At 47.9% G+C, this 9,829-nt stretch overlaps 1 long non-coding RNA gene across 1 annotated transcript; it reads right to left on the bottom strand.

The window, feature by feature from the left end:
- Positions 1-7,508: 7,508 nt before the first annotated feature.
- On the bottom strand, positions 7,509-9,372 carry LOC121201690 (uncharacterized). Its single transcript, XR_005896740.2, has 3 exons — positions 8,591-9,372; positions 8,293-8,491; positions 7,509-7,839 (listed from the first exon to the last, which is right to left on the bottom strand). It is a non-coding gene; the product is annotated as an uncharacterized LOC121201690 (long non-coding RNA).
- Between the last annotated feature and the right edge of the window lie 457 nt (positions 9,373-9,829).

The raw sequence follows: 9,829 nt of genomic DNA, 5'->3' as shown, positions 1-9,829 counted from the left end.
CGCATTCCTTGTTGCCTGTTCAAGGTTGCCGTTTGCCTGTGGTATTCCAAGGTACTTGTAATTGTCCTCAATGTCTGCTATTGTTCCTTCTGGGAGTGAGACCCCTTCTGTGTGGATTACCTTGCCTCTCTTTGTCACCATCCTCCCACATTTCTCGAGTCCGAATGACATCCCGATGTCCGAGCTGTAGATCCTGGTGGTGTGGATCAGCGAGTCGATGTCTCGCTCACTCTTGGCGTACAGCTTGATGTCATCCATGTAGAGGAGGTGACTTATGGTGGCCCCGTTCCGGAGTCGGTATCCATAGCCAGTCTTGTTTATTATTTGGCTGAGGGGGTTCAGACCTATGCAGAACAGCAGTGGGGACAGTGCATCTCCTTGGTATATGCCACATTTGATGGATACTTGGGCAAGTGGCTTCCCATTGGCTTCAAGGGTGGTTCTCCACAACCTCATCGAGTTTGCAATGAAGGCCCTTAGAGTTCTGTTGATGTTGTACAGCTCCAAGCATTCAGTGATCCATGTGTGTGGCATTGAGTCATAGGCTTTCTTGTAGTCGATCCAGGCTGTGCACAGGTTGGTGTGTCGCATTCTGCAGTCTTGGGCGACTGTTCTGTCTACCAGGAGTTGGTGTTTGGCTCCTCTGGTATCCTTACCAATGCCCTTCTGTGCTTCGCTCATGTATTGACTCATGTGCCCACTTATCTTAGCTGCGATGATGCCTGACATGAGCTTCCATGTTGTGGAGAGACAGGTTATTGGCCGGTAGTTGGATGGGACTGTGCCCTTTGAGGGATCCTTCATTATCAGGATCGTTCGCCCTTCGGTTAGCCATTCAGGGTGAGTCCCATCCCTTAGCAGCTGGTTCATTTGTGCTGCCAGGCGCTCATGGATTGCAGTGAGCTTCTTTAGCCAGTAGGCGTGGATCATGTCAGGGCCAGGTGCTGTCCAGTTTTTCATACCTGAGACTCTATGTTGGATGTCTGCCACTGTGATAGTCACTGGATTCTGTTCAGGGAGGTTGCTGTGGTCTTCCCTCAGATCCACCAGCCACTGTGCATCACTGTTGTGTGATGCCTCCCTTTCCCATATACCCTTCCAGTACTGTTCAGTTTCCAGCCTTGGTGGGTCTGCTCTGTTGTTATTACCCTGCCATTGAGAGTACACTTTCGCAGGTTGTGTTGCGAACAGCCGGTTTATTCGTCTGGCTTCGTTATCTCTGGTGTATCTCTTTAGGCGGCTGGCCAAGGCTTGTAGCCTTTGCTTGGCAGTTTCGAGTGCTTCAGGTATGGTCATCTGGCTGTACCTCTTAGGCATTGGTCTTTTCATTGCACCTCTCTGGGCCTCTGTCATTTGGCTCACTTCCCTCGGAGCTGCCTTGATTTTTGCCTCCAACCTTCGTTTCCATGGTGGGTATTGTTTCTCATGGCTCCCATGGTTGCTCTTATAGCCAAGCATCTCTAGGATCACTGATGCTGAAGCGTATATCAGCTCATTGGTTTCTGTGATTGTTGTGGTAGGGATCGCTCTCAATGCTGCATTCACATCTTCCATGAGACTTTCTGATGGTACTTCACTTAGCCGTTGTAGTGGGGTTCGGGGTTGCCTGTTCAATCTCGCCATGATCTTATCTTTCAGGTCAGTTGCTGCCTCGCTCAGCGTATCTGTGCTTATTGGGGCTTCGTACCCAATTTCCGGTTGGGGAGATGGTGAAACCTCCCCTCTGACCTGGCATCCTGGCTCCCCCTTGCCGTAGCATTTGTGTTGTATCTCGTCAATCTCAAGTTGTGATAGCAGTTGCCGTTTGTGGATGTTGGAACACTGAGCTACTAGTTGCTTCGCCGTCAGCCTTGAATGTGGGTTTCTCCGTTCCCATTCACCGCACATTCTTTGCATGTAGCCCCTCTGACGAGGGTTACTTGAATAGTAGCATTCCAACAGAGCTTTGTTCTCGCATCTCAGCCATTTCTTTCTTGTTCCAGTAGCCCACTTCTCGCCAAGGTGCTCTGGTTCCCCAACACCTGACGCAGACCTTGTTAGACCGGGCGACGTCTGAGCCGGTATCTCATGTGGTTCATTGTCTCTCATGATATGAGGTAGGCGGTAGCTTGAAGGGTCTTGCCCAAGGACCCACACTGGATGCCTATTCGCCCTAACGGGGGTTCGAACGGGGGTTCGAACCGGGAATATATATATATCTAAATATATATAAATAAATATATATATATATATATATATATATATATATATATATATATATATATATTTATATTTATATATATTTATTTATTTATTTATTTATTTATTTTTTCTCACAACTAGAACAACTCAACTCAATTTTGTCTGGCTTTGTCTTGGCTATGCTTCATTATGAGATCCCTCAAATATCTACAGTGGGATCTGAAATAAATACAAAGTAAACTAAATAAACACCTTTAGATGTATGTCTTGACTTGGTTACTGAAGCAACACCAACAACAAAGTGTTTGTTAGAGAGCCCCCCCTTCCCTGACTGGTCAAGCAGATTACATTCATGATGAGGTTGAAGTACTGTAGATTCTCCACACCTGTCAGCTCTTACAACAAAGGACCCGCACATGCTGTACGCAGACTTTGTGCACTATTTCACTATTTCACATCTACAAAGGACCCAAGAACATGAAAATAATACATATATTATCAATTCTGGAGCTGGGGTGTAATGGTTGATTAAAAATTTATTTCACATCCAATTTTTTGTTTTAGTATATTAATAATGATCTTAGAGTTATGGTACAAAAAACACATTTATATTCTCACAGACATTAACCCATACCATTACCCACTTTAGTAGTAGCATAAAACAGTGGCAGCACTCAGAGGCCACTATAAAACAATTTCACGCAGGGATTTTATGGTTGCAGTCATTAGTTATGGCCCACGAAATGCATTTTCCACATTATGCACTACCTTGTTTGATGACTTTAACGAACAAACAATAGTAATATGAAGCTCCAGCACAGGGTAGCAGAGGGTGCAACCAGGGGAAATAGGGGATATTGATCTCCTGGTGAGTGTGGCAAAAGGACAGAGGCAGAGGCATTGGAGGAATTTGGTGTGCTCTCAAACCTTTGTCATGTTTCATTCCGAGCTAATTCCTTGAGTTTGGTACTGACACTGCATGTTCTACCCACAAACTGATTCTGGAAGCTGATGAACTGTTTATTTGTTAAGTTACTTGTATAAGACAAGTGAAGGAATGCACTATTAATCAAACATCCATCCATCCATCCATCCATTTTCATCCGCTTATCCGGGGCCGGGTCGCGGGGGCAGCAGTCTAAGCAGAGAGTTCCAGACTTCCCTCTCCCTGGACACTTCCTCCAGCTCTTCTGGTGGGACCCCAAGACGTTCCCAGGCCAGCCGAGAGACGTAGTCTGTCCAGCGAGTCCTGGGTCTTCCTCGGGGCCTCCTACCGGTGGGACATGCCCGGAACACCTCCCCAGGGAGGCGTCCAGGAGGCATCCGAACCAGATGCCCGAGCCACTTCAACTGGCTCCTCTCGATGTGGAGGAGCAGCGACTCTACTCCGAGCTCCTCCCGGGTGACAGAGCTCCTCACCTTATCTCTAAGGGAGCGCCCAGCCACCCTGCGGAGGAAGCTCATTTCAGCCGCTTGTATCCGTGACCTTGCCCTTTCGGTCATGACCCAAAGCTCATGACCATAGGTGAGGGTAGGAACGTAGATTGACCGGTAAATTGAGAGCTTTGCCTTTCGGCTCAGCTCCCTCTTCACCACGACGGACCGATACACCGACCGCATTACTGCAGCCGCCGCACCGATCCGTCTGTCAAACTCACACTCCTTCCTTCCCTCACTCGTGAACAAGACCCCAAGATACTTAAACTCCTCCACTTGGGGCAGGAACTCTTCTTCAACCTGGAGAGAGCAAACCACCTTTTTCCGGTCGAGAACCATGGCCTCAGATTTGGAGGAACTGATTCTCATCCCAGCCGCTTCACACTCAACTGCAAACCGCCCCAGCGCACGCTGGAGGTCCTGGCCCGATGAAGCCAACAGAACAACATCATCTGCAAAAAGAAGAGATGCTATCCTGTGGTCCCCAAACCAGACCCCCTTCGGCCCCTGGCTGCGCCTAGAAATTCTGTCCATAAAAATAATGAACAGAACCGGTGACAAAGGACAGCCCTGCCGAAGTCCAACATGCACCGGGAACAGGTCTGACTTATTGCTGGCAATGCGAACCAAGCTCCTGCTCTGGTTGTACAGAGGCCGAACAGCCCTTAGCAAAGGGCCCTGGACTCCATACTCCCGGAGCACCCCCCACAGGATGTCACGAGGGACGCGGTCGAATGCCTTCTCCAGATCCACAAAGAACATGTAGACTGGTTGGGCAAACTCCCACAAACCCTCAAGCACCCTGCTGAGGGTATAAAGCTGGTCCAGCGTTCCACGACCAGGCCGAAAACCACATTGTTCCTCCTGTATCCGAGGTTCGACTATCGGCCGAATTCTCCTCTCCAGTACCCTGGCATAGACTTTCCCAGGGAGGCTGAGAAGTGTGATCCCCCTATAGTTGGAACAGACTCTCCTGTCCCCCTTTTTGTAAAGAGGGACAACCACCTCGGTTGTCCAGTCCAGAGGAACTGTCCTCCTCCTCCACGCGATGTTGCAGAGGCGTGTCACCCAAGATAGCCCCACAACATCCAGAGACTTGAGGAACTCAGGACGGATCTCATCCACCCCCGCTGCTCTGCCACCGAGGAGCTTACTAACTACCTCGGTGACCTCAGCCTGGGTGATGGGCGAGTCTGCCTCTGAGTCCCCTGCCTCTGCTTCCTCAGCAGCATGTCAGAGGGGTTGAGGAGATCCTCAAAGTACTCCTTCCACCGTCTGATAACATCCCCAGTTGAGGTCAACAGCTCCCCACCTCCACTGAAAACAGAGTTGGTAAAGAACTGCTTCCCCCTCCTGAGGCGCCGAACAGTTTGCCAGAATCACTTTGAGGCCGAGTGATAGTCCTCCTACATGGCCTCCCCGAACTCCTCCCAAGCCCGTGTTTTTGCCTCCGCAACGGCACGGGCTGCAGCACGCTTGGCCTGCCGGTACCCATCAGCTGCCTCAGGAGTCCTACAGGTCAACCATACCTGGTAGGACTCCTTCTTCAGCTTGATGGCGTCCCTTACCTCCGGCGTCCACCACCAGGTTCGGGGATTACCACCACGACAGGCACCGGAGACCCTGCGTCCACAGCTCCGAACGGCCGCGTTGACGATGGAGACGGAGAACATGGTCCACTCGGACTCTATGTCTCCCACCTCCCTCGGAATCTGGTCGAAGCTCTCCCGGAGGTGTGAGTTAAAGGTCCGTCTGACAGAGGGTTCAGCCAGGCAGACCCTCACAATACGTTTGGGCCTGCCAAGTCGTTCCAGCCTCCTTCTCTGCCAGCGGATCCTACTCACCACCAGGTGGTGATCAGTTGACAGCTCAGCCCCTCTCTTCACCCGAGTGTCCAAAACATATGGTCGAAGGTCAGGTGAAACGACTACAAAGTCTATCATCGACCTCCGGCCTAGGGTGTCCTGGTGCCACGTGCACCGATGGACACCTTTATGTTCGAACATGGTGTTTGTTATGGCCAAACTGTGCCTAGCACAGAAGTCCAGTAACATAACACCATTCGGGTTCAGATCAGGGAGGCCGTTTTTCCCAATCACGCCTCTCCAGGTATCACTGTCGTTACCTACGTGGGCATTGAAATCTCCCAGAAGAACGATGGGGTCCCCAGTTGGAGCGCTTTCCAACACTCCCTCCAGGGACCCCAAGAAGGGGATACTCAGGACGGATCTCATCCAGCGAGATGAGACTCCACGCTGCCATTTGGCCCGTAAGCACAAATGACGGTGAGTGACCTATCCCCCACCCGAAGGCGCAGGGAAGCGACCCTCTCGTCCACCGGGGAAAACTCCAACACATGGCGACTAAGCTGGGGAGCTATGAGCAAGCCCACATCAGCCCGCTGCCTCTCACTCACTTGCCCGGCCGGGCACAGCCCGAAAGAGCGACATGGGGCCGTCCTCAAGTGGACCCACCATCCGCAGGAGGAACCGTAGGGGGCCGGTGCAGAGTAGATTGGGCAGCAGTCGAAGGCGGGAGCCTAGGCGACCCAATCCCTGGATAAAATTTATCAAACATGCTAAAACATATAGTTTAACAAAACAAAACAAAACCTGAAAAATAACTGAAATATTACGCTCCAGCGAAAACCTGATGGAATATTTGACCAAAGCACAGGTGAAATTGCTGTTCCTCCTCCCTCCCTTACATGCTTGCTGACATTCCTTTCTATTCACGTCTAAATAATTCTCTGTCATCAGTCCACCTGAGTAGGGATGGGCTGCTTTGGGAGCACTCAGTTTGACTTTGAGTTTCTCTACTTATGAAATATTAGCTGCAGGTTAGGAGCAGGGGAAACATTCATCCTGACCACAGCTCTGAGAGTTTAGAATATTAAGCAGCCCTGATGAAGCGAGTCACATGGCAGGCGTGTCACACCAGCAAGGTTCCACATTAAAGGAAACACCAAAGCCCTGTACAAAATACAGAAGAGCGAATCTTTGTTTGGCACATCAACATGACAGCTCTTAGTGAGGCTTGCAAATTCCTGCGCTGTGTGATGGGGAAGAGAATTAAGAGGTGAGAAGACCTAAACAGATGCTGCCTCAGCATCTGCTGGCTCAATAGCTGACCACAGAGCTCCCTACACACCCCTGTTAGACACAACATTGGGCGCTGTGTTGTTTCTGCCATGACACTGTGCGGGACATATACTCTGAGGGTGAAAGTAGGGAAAGAAATTCATTGTTGAAGCTGTGATTACAACACACAGATCGCGTGGGACTGATGTAAGAAGGGGACACACAGTTCGGATTTGATTTGTCTGGCTAATTGGGATCATGTTGCATGACAGTCTAAAGTCCTTGTCACACAAGCTTATGCTTTCTAGCTTTAATTAATTTTAAAATAATTGGGTTTCCTTAAATTGCAAGTCTATTTCCCATTTTTTTACCACTTCACAATTTCAAGTCTAAATTAATAGGTAGTAAAACTCATAAATAATGGAATAGATTCAGAAGATGTGCCCTCTGTGTACAAACAAACCTGTAAAAAAAGTAATTTGCATTTCCTAGGCTGTTTTATTGAATGAAGTAATCAAAACCATCAACGACAGTACAGTTTTAGTACACAGCAACCTTTCAGTTAGTTGTGTAAAAAAATGTATGGATTGTGGTTCTGTAACTGATTCTGTTAGTGACAAGAAAACTGAATACTGTCAGTGCTTCTTTATCTCTGAATCCATGAATATGAATCCAGTATCCAATAATACTCCATCATCTGTCTCTCCTCTCTCCCTGTCCAGCTAGCCTCGGGCTAACTGGGGAATCTCTCACACCAGCAGTTGTTTTGAGGAATGATATGCTGTGTGTGTGTGTGTGTGTGTGTGTGTGTGTGTGTGTGTGTGTGTGTGTGTGTGTGTGTGTGTGTGTACATTCTCAGAAAAGTCCATGCTTCTCCTTCTGACTACTGAGAATCGATGGGCAAACACACACACACACACACACACACACACACACACACACACACACACACACACACACACACACACACACACACACACTCACACACACACACACACACACACACACAGACCATCATGCTGATGTTGTGTGGACATCGTGAAGTCAGGATTTGTCCTCTGGTCCTCTGGCGTCCCTCCAGCAGCCTGTGTGTCCTCTGTCAGACATCCTGACATTCAGCACAGCAGTAAGTCATCGATCCCTATGCAACGGCAAAGAGAGAGATAGAGAGAGACCATGAGAGAGACTTGGGTGTGGGTATGGATGTGGTTGGGAAAATTGTGGAGCAGGGAGAGGCTATGCTGCAGGGCTGATTGGAATGATAGCTAGCTAGAACGATAGATGGCATCTGAGCGTTGACAGAGAGCTACAGTATCAGGAAAAGTGTGGGGGTGAGGAGGCACTGCAAAGCCTACCGATTGATTGATAGACTGATAAATCAAGATAGGCTGCCACTGGGCCAACAGGTGCTCTGTCAGCCCTGAACAAAGCACTGTTTGCTCAGAAATACGAAGTACTCTGTAATAGTTAGGGGATTTTATTAAGCCTCTGCGCTGCCTCCTGTCTGTGGTCTGCACTATTGTAGGCCTGACATGGTTCTAAATCTCTGAGGTACTGTGCAGGTTACATTAATGTATAGAAGACAAAAAGGTACCTGTGAAAGGTCTCCTGTGGGCTTTTTGTAAATAGTTATGTTTACAGGCAGTGGCTCACAGCAAAACAACTGTGTGTAATTGTTAGGTTGCCAAAATGTATTTTTTCCTCATAAAACATGTGTAAAGCTTTGACAAAAAAAAACTTCAGCTCATAGGTCCATAGATGTATTTCCAGTCATCTCCAGTCATCCCCAGGCACTACAACAGAAGATTTAGAACATTACACGTGGTATATAGAAAGTCCTACCAATCCCACTTGAACAATAACTAGGCAATAGTGGAGAATGAAAAACTCACTTTAAAAGTGAAGAAAGCTCCACAAGAACTGGGTGGACAGCAACCTCATGCTCATAGCTCTGAGATTGATGAAACCTACAGAACAGAAAAGCACAAACATAAGAATGTATCAAAAGCTGTATAGACGAACAATCACATTGGCTACCACTAAATTCTAATTATGTGTTATTAAGTTGTAAACATTTCTTTTTACTTAGACTGCTTGTTCTAGGCCTTTCTACCAGTTCCTGTGTGACACTGTTAAATTGACATCTTCAGCGATTTTCAATGGGGGTTGACCAAAATGATGTTGAGTAATATTTATTGATAAGGGGACACTCAGATTGCTCCATAATTTCTATGCTATAAATTAAGTTAATAAGTTAAGTTATTAAGATAAGTTATCATTTATTCATCCGGTAAAACACCTTGGCAGATGGTTTGCCATGGGCTCAAAAACTACAACTAATGCCTCCTGATTTCCTCTTTAGCTGCCCCAGCAACGGTAAGTTGGGGGCGGAGCCAGGCTGCAGGAATGCAACTGCTCAGTCTGCAATTGTTTTCCTTGCATACAGTACACCTACAGCACAAATAATCAATGGCAGGATGACCTGCTCTGGATTATTTAGAAGATAGCAAGTCTAATATTCAGGGTTACTTGTATGATCCAGAGTGCAGCCCATACGAGTTACGCAGCGTGGATGAAGCTGTCACAGACGAAAGGCGTCGGCAATGAGTTGACAGCGAGGCAGCTGGTGGTCTGCACCACACGCCGTTATGAACAACTGAATATTCCTGTGCTGTATTTTACCGCTGCCAATTTCGTTCGGATGAAGTTGCGGATTCTACTATTGACGACACACACCATCAGTTTTGGGCTACATGTGGACAGGGGAGCTGGAAACTAGCACCAGGATACTGAGAAGAAACTGGAAAAACAGCTGGGACAGAAGAGTCGAATGACTAAATAAGTAACATATTCAATTTATTGTTTTAACTTGAGCTGTGAAGTTTGAGTACACTTACAGTCGTAGCACTTCAAAGTGACCACCTTTTTTACGGCAGTACGTGCGTGTCGCCAGCGCGCCACGGGTGCGTCCCCGACTAAGGATTTTTAATCCTGCAGCAAGCTGAAAAAAATCAGGGTAGCACCCTCGTGTTAACCACCAGGTGGCGCAAAGATGTGAGGTCCGACTGTTCATTTCTATCTGTGTCTGCACATTAAGCACAAAAAACGATGTCATGGTATTGTATCATTAA

The sequence above is a fragment of the Betta splendens genome, chromosome 16, assembly GCF_900634795.4.
Source record: "Betta splendens chromosome 16, fBetSpl5.4, whole genome shotgun sequence".
NCBI lineage: Eukaryota > Metazoa > Chordata > Actinopteri > Anabantiformes > Osphronemidae > Betta > Betta splendens.
The sequence above is the reverse complement of the archived record's forward strand: the minus strand, read 5'-3'. Positions and strand labels throughout refer to the sequence as shown.